General features: G+C 37.7%; 1 long non-coding RNA gene across 4 annotated transcripts in view; it reads left to right on the top strand.

Moving 5' to 3' along the window:
- The first annotated feature begins 223 nt into the window (after nucleotides 1-223).
- Nucleotides 224-14,307, top strand: part of LOC107053070 — a 56,431-nt gene continuing 42,347 nt past the window's right edge. For 2 of the 4 annotated variants that reach the window (XR_001466018.4, XR_001466017.2), the window contains exons 1-2: nucleotides 224-506; nucleotides 1,031-1,112. This is a non-coding gene — a long non-coding RNA (uncharacterized LOC107053070). The remainder of the gene's footprint in view (nucleotides 507-1,030; nucleotides 1,113-14,307) is intronic. The other 2 variants (XR_005858175.2, XR_005858174.2) reach the window with 2 other exon arrangements.

A 14,307-nucleotide genomic window follows, 5' to 3' on the forward strand; every position in this document is an offset into this window, starting at 1 on the left:
TGTTTAGGAGAGAATTGGGAATTGCAAAGAACAAAGAATCTCCAGATGTCCTAACAATGTACAATGTAGAATTTGAAGAATATTTCTCTACTTGAGATGTTTCTCATTTTCCTTTGGAACAGTACGATCTTGCATTATTCTTGTGTGATTTATGTGAACACAGTTTCATTTACAGTTTGTCTCATATTAACCCTGTACCCTGAATTTGTCTGTTTTACTACCAAAAGCACACTCTTTGCTACTCCTTCTATTCTGTGTGTGGTTTTGAAAACTTACACTAGTAAAAATGCTGTATCTGAATGTAACTTCTTGCAGCACACCTTTCCAGACAGGGAAAAAAAATGCCAAGAAATTAACCAGGAGATTTTGACATGTGTCTTCTGAACAGCAAGCTAATTCTCAGCTTCCACACTTTGTGCTATTTGAATTGCGCTTTGCAGTCACATGCTTCAAGCTAATTGCTCCCATGCAAAGCCTGTAGGAAGCAGAAAAGCAAAGTTCCTGTGGTAAGTTTTTTGGGGCTGAGCTGAGCCTGAAATAGAAAAATTCTTTCTCTACTCTGGTTTTCATCTTCAGTTTCATGTCTTTTCTTTTCTTTTCTTTTCTTTTCTTTTCTTTCTTTTCTTTTCTTTTCTTTTCTTTTCTTTTCTTTTCTTTTCTTTTCTTTTCTTTTCTTTTCTTTTCTTTTCTTTTCTTTTCTTTTCTTTTCTTTTCTCTTCTTTTCTTTTCTCTTCTCTTCTCTTCTCTTCTCTTCTCTTCTCTTCTCTTCTCTTCTCTTCTCTTCTCTTCTCTTCTTTTTCTCTTATCAAACAGGTATATTTGAATCAGATATATTGGATTTCTCATGATTATATCATTTTAGCTGTCATGCAAGCTTAATCGGTAGAAGAACCATACTTGACCAAATAGTGTGGGGAATACAGGAATAGGAATAGACTATTTCAAGGAACAAGTTTTTAATTCCAACCTCTTGTTTAAACATGTTCATGTAAACATGTTTTCTTGTATGTTACCAATCCTGTCTTTGCAGGCATAGTGACTGTTCTGGAGAATGCTGTCAGTGAATTTTCCATTGCTGGGCACATATAATGAATGAGAAAAAGTGCAGAGAGGTACCAGTTTAAAGCTTTCTTGTTTCTGTTAACAGTGTTTCAAGAGTAGTTTCTCTCATTTTTTTTTCTTTCCAAAACTTACCACTTCTTTTCCTCAATTACATTTGGATTTTTAGCAGAACTATTAGTCACAATCAGTTCACATCTTTAAAATGAATTATGGTCTTTCATTTATATAGTGGAAAACAGTCCTGTAACTCATCAAGTTTTGTTCCTTAACAGTACTTCCTTAACTTCTATGCTAGTAGGAAGATTAAGCTACTTTCTAGAGGCTACCTATCCCCAAAGTCTATTCCTCTAACACTGTGCTCAGTTCTGGTGAGTTATAAAGCCCTTAGCATAGGCAAATTGCTTGGGTATATACTGTCAGTCTTATCAACCTAAAGCCAAACTGAGTCTTGCTGGAAATGTAGAAAAAAGTGAAAATTTAGAACAGAACAGTTTACTCAGATGAAATGAATGAGTCAGTTAGGATGACCACTTCTTTGGAACATCGCCATTCTTGTTCTTGACAAAATCAGAAGGTAATCTGCCTTTTACTGAAAAAATGCCAATTTGAACTATGTTTAGAAGAGAAGGGCTGTTTTTTAACTTACAGGAGCTTATTAAATTTGTTTTGCATCTAAATCTGTCTGCACATAGTTGGATATATCCAAGTAGTTTGTCTTGTTAGGAGTGTATGTGTTATATTTATGGAAATGTCTTTCAGCCTAAAGGATCCCAGGGTGCTTATGAATACTTTAATTCATTACTGGAATGAATTCTCTTTTCAATAAATTATGAGGTAAGTCTAACAGAAGTCGAAGTGATAAGTCCAGAATTGTTACAGGCAAGAAAAGAATGTGTTGTTTTTTCTCTTTTTCTTTCCATTTAGAAATGCAATTGTGCTATTATATTTGTTAAAAAGCATTTTGATGTGTTCTCCTTCATGAGACCAATGTGTCTATGCATACTTGAAATGAACCAATTTTATTCATTGCTCTGTGTTGATTAGAATGAAAGTCTCTGTGGGAGAGGGAAACTGAAGTTATGAAAGGCAGCCCCAAGCCTTCTAGAAGTTGCACTCTTGCTAAACCAGCAATTAGTGGGTAATTTCATGAGTTACTGAGTGAAGCTGGTAAGGTGTGGGTTATGCGGGTGGTATAATGATGTCTTTTGGGCTTGTAACCCATAATTCTGTCTGTTCTCTTGCTTTTTTTATGGGGGTTATAACTCCACTGAAGCTAGTTTTCTATGGGTGTTGTAATATCCAGATAGAGCACATGACTGAGAAATGCTGTGTAAGTTTAAAGTAGACACAGCTGTAAAGGAACAATAGAAAACAGACGACAAGTATGTTGACATCTCAGGGCTCCAAAAGTGGAAAAGCTGGAAATCTGAAGGTGGAGGTGTTGATAGTGCAAGGAGGCTGAAGAAACCCTAGGGAAACTGGAAACTGTGGAAAACTGTGAAACTATTTATGCTGTAGCTTATTGAAGAAGTAAGATAAATGTGGGAGAATGTTTAACCATCTAACTACTTTTAAAAGAGGTCTCATCCTGCAAGGGGAAGTCCACCAGCCTAGGGGAAAGGAAGAGAAGGAAGGGGAGAGCAGAGATGAGGTATGGATAGCTTCCCTGCTTCAAGAAGAGAGACAGTTAAAAATTCCAAAACTGAAACAAAATATTTTGCTTCAGATATGGAGTCTAATACATTCTGTGTGTCTTATTCAGACTGGGCCTACATGCCTAGGAAGATAATGCCTTATAGCACACTATAGTTTCTGTGCCATATACTATCTTATTATATCTATTATCCTAATCTGCCCTAGTTTCAGCTGGGACAGAGTTGATTTTCTTCATAGCGTCTGGTATGATGCTATGTTTTGGTTTTAGGAGAAAAGCAACATTGATAGCACACTGATGTTTCTAATTGTTGCTCAGCAGCTCTTCATAAAGCCAAGGCCATTTTAGTTTTCTTGGTGACGCTCTGGGGATAGAATCAGTACACATGACTTAAACTGGCTGAAGGGATATTCCATACCACACGACATCATGTGGAAGGAAAGTTTTGAAAGGGTTGGAAGTTCATCAGACTTCCATCCACTGCTCAGGGCCTAGCTGGGCATTCATTGGTGGATTGTTTGTACATTACTTGATATGCAGTCATATGTATATTCCTCATTTTCAGTCTTCATTTTCTCTTATTAAATAGTTTTGTCTCAACCCATAAGTTCTACATTTTTTTGATTCTCTGCCCCGTCCCACTAGGAATAAGGGGAGTGAATGAATGACTGTGTGGTGCTGAGCCACCCGCTGGGTTAAACCACAGCAGTCTGTGCTGAAGAGAACTAAATCAGTGACGCTCTCAGATGAGATGAACTTATTAATTTGAATGTTCTGTCCTGTGTCCATTTGCATCACAAATGGTGGGAGTTTTTTAAAAGTTCCAAGAATAAAATACATATAATTCCAGGGAAAAAAAAGACTGAATTTCAGAATGAATGGAAACTGCTGAAAAACATAGGTTTGGAAAATATGGTTCTACTTCAAAAGCACTTAGAAACAATCTGAATGATTAATAGGTTAAAAAAATATTTCCTATGGCTTTCAGATATTCTATCTCCCTTGGCCCTTATTATAAATTACTGTTTTTGTATGAACACAATCTTTATTCCTTTGAATAAATATACAGAACTTTATACTACTCTCAGCCTTCAGGATTTTACAGATATTTTTATGGGTATGGTTGATCATTTTTCAAAAACAATTCTGCCTCTGGGATGTTTAGTATAACGTTATTAATCATTATATAGATAGGTTTTCTTGAAATATTGGTGCTACTATCTATCTGGCTTGAGGCAAGCAAGCTAGAAATAACATCTGTGATTCTCAGTTAGTAACTGCCAACCTCTTCACCCTTGTCCCACACTATTTTGGAAAAATCATAGAATCAGAATCATAGAATTGCTCAGATTGGAAAAGACCTTAAAGATCGTCAAGGCCAACTGCAACCTAACCATACTACCCTAACTCTAACAACCCTCCACTAAATCATGTCTCTGAACACCACATCTGAACAGTCTATAAACACATTCAGAGATTACCTCTTGTAATGAAAAGGAGAGCCCTCTCAGAGTTGTATAGGTGTGGCACCAGTGTACCAGCAAATCTGCTCCTGCTAAGCCTATTCCTGCCAGATTCTGATGCTCAGCACCTTTTTACTAGCAGAAATAGGCCCAAACCAAAATTCTCAGCACAAGGCTTCTCAGTTTCAAGGATGTTCTATGTTACCAGTATTTGAAGTTCGGGCCTGTTAAGTTTCCTTATCTGTGTTATGCAATACTTCAGGTAGGAGTAACTGAATAAATTAGGAGTAATTTAGCAATTAATTAGGAGTAATTTAGCAATTAACTGAAATGCAACATTAATGATTGCCTGTCTTTGCCATTCATAAGTAATTGATATGATTTTTCCGGAAGTAACGAATTCTTTAGTGGTAGAAAATGTGAGAGAGTGCTCTTTTTGTTAATCAGAATTCATTTCCAGGTGAAATAGAAGGAAATTGTGTGTAGGTGTGTCTGGCTTAATCAAAGTATTTTTTGAGATCATAGGAAATTCCCAAAAATGCTACCTGCGGTAGGACTTCCCAGATATGACACCAAAGCTTTTCATGAACTTTCAGAGTTTAGAAGCAGGCCATTTATCACAGAAGAAGAAATAATGTTTTTCGAATGAAACACTGCATCTAGCTTAAAATAACAAGGAACAGTGGAATCAATCACTTGATTCCTTGTGTCCTTAATAATGAAAAAAATTGTCCTTGTTGCTGACATCACTGAAAACAATACCTTTTATGTCAGCAGCCTAGGAGTGAACTGTGAAATTTATTTAGAAGGTGCTAAATCTTCAAAACACAAAGCAGTTTCTGCAGTGTACTGAATGCCTTTGTTTCCCTCTTGATCATAGGGTTAGGCTCAGCATCATGAACAACTGTCTGTTATGTGGCCTCTCCATCTAGGAATCATTTAGAGCTCATCAGAACAAAATTTCCATGTGGGAAGAAGAAAGCTTTCAGAAGTGATTCTGTTGCCCCCAGTATTTAGATCAGAGCTGAAATTATATCTGCTGTTGCAGTGCTTTGTTTTGCAAAGACCCTCATAAATTTATCCTCCCATTTCCCCCTAATGATAGTCTAGTTTTGGTCCTGTCACTAAGTTTGCAGAGTATCCCTGCTCTGATGGCTTGTAAGCCTCTTCTGACTTCTAGCCTACAGCTTGTCCTGTTCATCTTTTGCACATCTATTCATAATCTACCATTGTCTTTCAGTTGAATGGCTATGTACTGTTGTCTCCTTTATGTCTGTCCTCATAATAATTTCTATTTCAGGCAGCACACATATTCCTTCAGTTTTTATCCTGCTTACCTAAACAAGTTAAAATTGTTTACTTTTTTCTTGTAAACAGGGCAGTACTAAGTACTCTAGATAAAACCTCACTGCTACTATGTACAATGGCATTAATACTTCCATATCTTATCTAAAAGTATCTGTTTAGAATAATTTTAAGGATCATGTTAGCATTTTTATTGCCACATTGCTTTAGTGATGTTGTTTTCCTTAAACGGGAACTGCTGGCTTCATATATATAGTGATATAGTTTTAACAGAATCAAGATTTCACCCACTGCCTTTGCTTTATTTTTATGATTTTGTCATTTAGCGACTTGTCTACTACATGTTTTGACATTACTTATCCCTTGTCATACTTCTGACGCACACGCACAAGCAAAACAAAACAAAAACAAATCAAAAAACCAAAAAATAAAAAAACCCACCATAAATAAGTCACAAAGTAAACATGGAACAGAACAACCAAGTTCTTTGCTGCTGTTATTTCTTCAGCAGTCAGAAGCAGAGGACTGGTCTTTGCTAAAATTTAGAAAGCAGAAACAGCAGAGTAGTTCTTGCTGAAGTCAGAAAGAACTCAACAATTCATAAATCTAGAGACCTAAACACCGGCTGTACTTGCTTTAAAATACATAAGTACAGCTTAGAGGGGATGAGAAGTCAATTTTCAGAATAAGGAGACACCAGAGCTAAGTAAATACATGGAAAGACCAGACACTAAGGAAGGATATAAAAATGTGGAGGTATCTCAAAAGAAATCATAATCAACAAATACAGAAACAGACATTATTGGAAAAACATTGCAGTTCCATGAAATCTTAACAAGCCAAGCCACAAGTCTATAGCTGCAGCAGCTGTTCATTTCACAGCCATGGAAGACGTGATGCTTGAAGATACGCCAACAAAGTACAGAAGACAAATGTGAATCCACTTTTAATTTTTTTTATTTTTAAAACAATACTTTGCTCATTGTAAAATAATACCTTAGAGAGAAATTACTTGCCTATTTAGACTCTGGGCCTAGCAAGCATACTGGCAGTAAACTGCTTTGTTACTGCTACTGCATAGTCTTATTTCATTTATGAAGAGAACCATGGTGATGCTTCAGAACTGATTACTTCATCTAATTTAGCATGCATGATTCAAAAAATTTAAACTCGAACAGGCTACAGACAAGCAAAGAGCCATTCCTGCCTGCTCTGTGCTTGTTCTGGACATTTTGTCAGTAGGCGCTACCATGGCACAGGAAAGGAGAATACTTGCACAGAGGCTTTTAATTAGTTCTTCATTTATTTTGATTATGGAAATATTTTTTTCTTCTTCTGCCTTCCAGTGGGCAGAAGGCAAATAGCTTCCAGAGTACTGATGCTAATATACATACAAAGAAGGTGGTTCTGACTAGTTGATGGTGACTGGTCAGTATCAAATCTAAATGTCTGTGAAACTTATTTTGAACTAACTTAGATCAGAGTTTGTGCTTTTCAGTAGGCCTTGGAGCTATTGCAGATTTTTTTGATTAAACCCACTATGCATGCTAATGCTAAAGAATATATAGTCAGTCTATAGTCTCTCATTTCCATGCTAAGATGAATAGAAATCATTGGTTTTCAGAAGGTGATGGAGAGGGTGTTAACCTTCAAGAGATCATTGTAGTTTGAAAAGCAGAGTCTGAAAATTCTGAAAAAAAAAACCTATAGTGTACAAATGTCTTCAAGTATATAAGAGTCAGGTCTGTTGTTGAACAAAAGCAACATGCACAGGCTGTTTCATCATCTGACTTCTTAAAAAGGCCATGCTCTGTGGCTGGAAATTAATAACATATTGAAGCTCTTGAAGTTGATGATATGAGAGAAATGAATTACCTCTGGAACTAATACAAAACTATTTCAGTTAATGTTATCTCCTACTCTACTTCAAGAACTTAACCCAAAGCTGACCCAAAACATAATACCATCTTTGTAAAATCTCTAGTTTCTGTTGGAAGAAATACAGTGAGACTTAAGATACATGCATTCTCTTAATCTGAAGTACTTCCCTCCAGAAAGTTCTTTTTTGAGAGTGGCAGAGCTGCACAGGGAAGTCTGAATGAGCTACCTTTGAGTGCACAGGACACTGCTTTGAGAGTTACCTTTCTCCTATGTCATACCGCTATTTGAGAAAGACCTCGTCTCTGCAGAGATATGTGATTTTGCACTAATCCTGCAGAAGAGGCACTGCCCAATCATTCCAGCAGTCCCCATCAGTGGCAGTTCCTTTGGGTAGGTGGTCATAAAGCAAGCCAGCAGCAGTGAGATCTTCAAGTTATTTGGTTTTCTACAAAGTAAATATTTGGTCTCCTACAAAGTAAGTATGTGCATTCAGGGACAGATAATGGTTTGGAGGACATGCACATTGATGCAGTACAGAGAGGACTACAGAAGGCATTAGGTCATTTGCTTAAGTCTATTTCAGATCTCTAACTAGTCTCTGTATCTCTGAGCTCCTGAAATATTGAGTCAATCACTCTGTTTTTGATCAGGGCAAGCTTTACTAATGTCTTTATAGAGCACATATGGACCTGTCACTGGACTCTTTAACTGACACATTTACAGTAATCATTCGTCTGGCACACAGGCATTAGCACATAAAACACTATGTTTGCAAAGTTAATTTTAATAATAAGATATTAAAAATGTTCAGCAGACTTCCCCACGTTTTTGCAGAAAAGAAGTCTGTGGGGTATCACATTTGCTTGTAACAGGGCACAAGAAATGAACAGCAGTCATCAACTGTGACCTGTTGGAGAGAAGTGGTTCTCTCTTTATTGATAGGGCAGCTATATGGATTTACTTTTTTGTGGAATGGTGAATTGGACTGGCCAAGCTTCACATCCACCTTACTTTCATTTCTGTGTATTCCACAGAATGTGACTGGTCATTACTAAAATACTGTTTTGTTCCTTGTTCCAAGGGTTCTGCTGGCACAAAAGTTTGTCAGTTTTGCAAAGGTTTAACATAAAGATATGAGGTTTGCCTTCCTGGTGAATTATACAGAATGCTTTGGAAACGTTTGGAAACCTCTGGATGTGCAATGCTTTATTTTTCCTGCAGTATTTGAAGCTCTTGAAGAGGTGTCCTCCCATCATTAAGTGCTGCCATACAGGCTCCTTGTGTCTCAGTAGAATTGCCATTATTTAGGCAGCAAAGAGGTGCTCCATGTTTCCATTTCTGTCTTATAGCTTCTGATTACTTGAATGCATGTACCTAGCTAAGAGGCAACAAAGTATGGTACAAGCTGATTTGTACTCATCTCAGCTAAAATGTTTTGATTTTCATGCTTTCCAGTAGTAGCAATTTGTGCTTAAGGGTCAGTAGCATAGATAATTTTTAAAAGCTTTTAAAACCACTTATTTTGACAAGATTGAGCAGAAATAAAAAAATAAAAATAAAAATGTCAGAGGCCTTGAACAACCCCATATACAATGTAAGGGTGAAAAATAGCACAGGAAAGATGTTCGTGCAGGAATGTTTTAGCAGGGAAATTATTAAATAAAGCAAAAATCTCCTCCAGTGACAGAGAAATGCCTTATCTTTCTTAACAAGCATTGTGAGCAAACCTGTTTCGAGGTACAAGTTTCTAGCTTCTCATTTCTAGATACTAAGAAAAAAAAATTACAAAATTGCAAAAAGATTGGGAACAAAAGCAAAACTTGTGAGAAAAGCATTCTTAGTTTTGTGTCCTTGTTCTGGAAAAAAGATCCCTTTTGCAGCACTTCTTGGCAACCACTTAATTAATACATGACTGAAGATCTACTGCAAGGGATAATCATTCATATATTGTACATAGCTCTTCCTGTATGAGTTATCCCTGCATTTCTTACATGGTTTGACAAACAGTTGAATTACTGACATTTAAAATATCCTTATTATCATCAGACTTAGCACAGGTAGAAATAAATAAAATCCTCTTACACCTTGTCTTGTTATTTCAGGTGTCCTGTAAATTCAGACAGTAAGTTACATTTTTGAGGTTTTCTTTGTAAATAGAAGCTCTATACACTGACATGTTGAAAAACAGCATTCTCCTTCCCTAAAATAAAACAAAATACAGTTGAGTATCTGGAGAACATTTAAGATGTCTGGACAGAGAGCTACATGTGCACATAAACAGAAAGCAAACTGACAAAAGATTGTTTATTTCTGATAGTAGTTGTTTCTAATGCCTGGATGTTTTTACATTTTAAAGATAACAACATTTTTTTCTGCAGAGGTATCTGGATTACTGATGTTCCATCACATATGTAGTGACTAAATAAAGGTTGACAGAGCTATTTCACAGTTAAAGTGTAAGAGGACAAAAGAGGGCAAAATGATAGGATTTTGGTTTTGAACTACTATCCAGAAAAATAAAAACACCCAAAGAAGGAGTACCAGGTTTTCAGTAATTAACTCCTCACAGAATTCTGCAAGAAAGATATACACCTATCTGAAATACAAGACTATGAAGAATGTTATTCTGAATGTAAATGTATTCAGTACAAGATTTCATTTTTTTGAATGAATCTTGGAAGGTCTGGTAGATGTAACTGTATTCTCTCAACCATTCAATAGAAAGTCAAGGAAGCTAACAGATATAGATTGCATTTATGCCAGTCTGATTATAAATTCCTGCCTATCCTCAGATGGAGGACAAGCAAGTGAAGTTCCATAGCTATAGCTCAGATGAAACCCAATAGTCAAAATGTTGAAGATGGGAACATAGGTAGCTTGGGCAGCATTTTTCCACCTGTATTATCAATTGAAGGGAGAAATTGTTGCAGGCCCACCTGTTGATTTATAATGTGTTGCAGAAAAAAAAACAGAAGAAAGGATGGAGGTCACCTGGGGAAAGAAAAATCTGAGGTCCAGAGGTATTTTCTGTTGACTTCAGTGAAGAGCGACATTGAGAAAGCTGTTAAGCCTTGTCACAGATACTTAAAATAAATTCAGGTCAAGTTGAGTCAAACTGCTCATATTAACTCATTAAAAAGTCTGTTCTCTTGGAAAAAAAGTGTGCATAGCTTTATTGTGTTAGGTGGAAAAATGTGTGTAGTAGTTTCAAACTATTTTGTTTCATTACACAAAGTTGATCTTACCATCTTGGATTGTACACATCATATGATTTTTTCAGATCATAGTGCATTTGATATGGCAGACATGGAATGTAGACTCATAACCATGCTTGCAGTTAACTGTGGGAAAAAAAGTATAAAAATTAACTATCCTTTTAATTTTTTTCAAAATAACTATCTGGTTTCTACCTCATAAAATTTCAAAATAGCAAAGTTGAGCAAAGTGATCCCAAATCTATTGACAGCAGTTTGACTGAAAACTTAAACCAACTACTTTTGTAGTAGTAGAAACTGACATCTTACTTGTTAAAATAGTTGCAGAGAAATGGATGGACAGATGAAGTATCACAGGAATCTGCACATATTTTATGTACTGAGAATTTGCACTAGTTCAAAAAGGAGATTCTGGGTATGCCTTAATGAGAAAGATTGGTCATAAGAGACAGTAAAGATCCAAATCCTGTGAGCATCAATGTTTGGTGAGATACTTGTATCCAGTGGGTAACATAGGAATATCTAAGACCCAGAGTGGTGGTAAACAAACCAGCTAGCTGCTGATTTGATCTGGAAAGTTTAAGGCATATCACAGATGAAAAGGATTGAAATGGTTGATCACTTTCTCTTGTGAAAGTGAGGACTCATAAGAGCAGTAAAGCGCTGCATGACCTAGAAAGCCCAGGGCAGGGCTAGTAGCAGTGCCCTAATATGTACTGTACTATTTCTGAAGCAGGTTAGTTAGCTTCTATGCCTATTTTTGCATGACATGATATTCGGCCAAAAAAGTAACCTTTACTCAGAGGGGAAAGAAGGGATAAATAGTTCACTTAATAAATGCAATTTTTTTCCCAAACAATAAGGCATTTTCCTTTGGCTTTTCCTTTTGCATGCCAAGAGGCTCCTTTCAAAAAAGTATGGAAAGGACACAAAACATGTGAACACAACTTGTCCCTCCAGCATTCTGTGCAGAGCTCAAAAGAAAAAAAAAACAAACCACAAAGTGATGAAGAAACAAGATCTGACTGACCAGCTTTTCATTCCAGAATTTAAAACAATAACCTGGAGCAAAAGCTTAGCAAAGAAGGTCAGCTGGAGTGTTGCAGGGAACAGAAGGGCTGGCAGTTTTAGAGGCACCTCACTTTCACAGAACCAGATGAACAAATTACTGCCTGTGTATGACTGAGCAGAAGATTGTAGAGACTTGAGCTAGGTGCCTCTGAGTGCAGCTGAAGCACTGCTTGCTTTTCTGAGCCAACAAAATACTCATTAGCTCGTCCACATTTGTGTGAGGGAAGCTGAGCTGGCGCGATCACCGCTGGGGGGAGGGGGAGGAGAGCAGATGTCGGGGGAGAGCAGGGACCTCTGAGATATGATGTTGGTAGGAAGGGCCAAGGATCTTAAGTCAGCTGAGTCAGCATTATATGCTCTGTCTCCTACTCCATAAAGGTGGCACACGTTCCAGCCAAGCTGCAATTAGGCTAAGGCAGATAACACTCAAGTGAAAACTGAGCTTGAAAATTCCTATTATTCTTTGTTCATTCCAGAAAAAAATTCTGTGACATGACTCTGAGGGCTGAGAGATTGGAGGAAGCATATTTTCTGACACTGAAGAGAAATCAATTTGGCTGAATAAACCAGAGAGAAGAGCATGCCTCTCCTTACAGTTTATTATCCTAATAACCATTGCTATGCACTTTAAAGCAATATCCTACGTGCTAAATATCAGCAGTGAACTCTTTGGTGCCCAGAAAGTGAGGAATGTGCAGATCATATCCTGAGAAATTCTATCTAAAACATCGCTGCTGCAAGCTAGAAAGAAAGAAGACTAAAGGTTTGCAGGTTCTGCTTTCTGATACCAAACTACTCCAACTCAGATCATTGCTGCAATCCACAGAATCAAGAAGAGCATTTCCATTGTGTTCATTTTCCTGTGGTGTGGGCACAAGAAATGCCTAAGGTATGGGTACCTTTGTGACCATAGCTCATCTAGGCAGGTGCCCTGGCAAGCTCAGCTCCTGAGCCCAGCCCATAGCCAGCAGCACTCCAGGAGGGCAGTGGGAGCTGCCCACAGCTCCATGCTCCCTCCCACCTCCCAGCCCTGTGGGCTGCTGGCCTCCTCAGTGTGCTGGGAGCTCAAGCTGGGTGGGAGCACCGTGGGGAACCCAGCCAGTTGTGCTGAGCACTGGTGAGGGACAGCGCATTTTGCTGTCTAGAAGAAAAATGTTGTTATGTCTAACATTTAATGCAGTGCTGGCACCATGAAGCTGCAGGCAGATTTGTTTATTTGACAGGCTCTGCTAACTTGACTTTCTAAGGGTAAAAACCTACATTCCTATTTGGAAAGGATTCCTGAAGGTGGAGCAACCGCATGGATCAGCAGTCTCTCAGGAGGGTTGGCAAGGTGTGCTTGGACATGGCCCAGCCCAAGGCCAACATGTCACAGCCTAATGCAACAAGTCGTTTTGCTTGTTCTTGCCAGAGCCTCCCAAAAGCACGGTCCTGTGCATGCATCTTGTTGCTTTCTTCCATTATTATATCAGTAAGTTTCAGCCATTGTGGAATCAAAAATGGGAGTTACTTGAAAAATATTTCTTGTTTCTCCTGGTTAGGGAGTCATGCTGGTTAAATTATATCTTCAAGGGAAGAAATGCTTGCAGATACTGTTGATGACTCAGTTGGTTTATAAGACAGACTGTTGTTTTAAAGGCAGTGTGTGCTTGTTCAGTGGACACCCTCGGTGCCATCAAATGTTAGTAACACTGACCAAAAAAGGTATTTCATCTTGGATTTGAGAAAGTATAAATATTTACATGAAAGGAAAAACATAGCTGTAGTTTCAAAAGGCCAGTGGAAAAACAGTAAGCTCCATCATATCTAGAACTGGAACTTTATAAAACACCTTTAATACAATAAATATCCATCCTGTTTGTTGAAATGAACTGCATGTGCTATGTCTGTAAGGTCTGCAAGGAGAACCATTGATATATGAGGTAAGTATTATGAAGACTTTGTAAGAGTAGAGGAAGTTTGTGCCAGGAAAGACTGTTTCTCCAAGTCTCATCGCACCAATATTAAAAGTGATTTTTTGCATCAGCAGACACCGTGAAAGCAGAGCTGGATCTCAGAACTGGGAATAGGCAGTAGAGCCATATCAGAAAATAGGGTATAAAGAGCCAGAAACTAATGATGAAAACTGAGCAAGGAGAAACAGGATCCAGGGAGAAGTCAAAACTGTAGGCTCCAGAATCTCCTTAAAAGATTTTTTATAAGGCATTCTCCTGCTATCTAACTAATGATTTTGGCAGTGAAGAAGGAATACTGTCCCACTTGTCCCCAAGCTGCTCAGGTTCTCTCAACCCCTACCAGGGAGTTGGTTGAGTCACTGTCCCTGGAGGTGTTAAAAAATATATTTGAATTTTGTACTGACGGACATGGTTTAGTGGGGAAATATTGGTGGTAGGTGAATGATTGGACTAGGTTGTATGGGAGGTCTTTTCCAACCTTGGTGATTCTATAATTCTGTGATTTGCAGTATGTACATTTTTTCTGTCTATGTTGAAAGGAATGAACCATAAAAATTAATTTGTTCCACGTACATATTTACAGGAATTTTAATGAAGTAGCTGTTAATTTGATCTGTACCTTGAGCCAGCTGTATCATACAAGCCCAGTTTCTGTGTAATAAAAGTGTGTGCAACACTATATATCTTTAGATATGTGAAAA

Source organism: Gallus gallus, chromosome 3 (assembly GCF_016699485.2).
Source record: "Gallus gallus isolate bGalGal1 chromosome 3, bGalGal1.mat.broiler.GRCg7b, whole genome shotgun sequence".
Classification (NCBI taxonomy): Eukaryota; Metazoa; Chordata; class Aves; order Galliformes; family Phasianidae; genus Gallus; species Gallus gallus.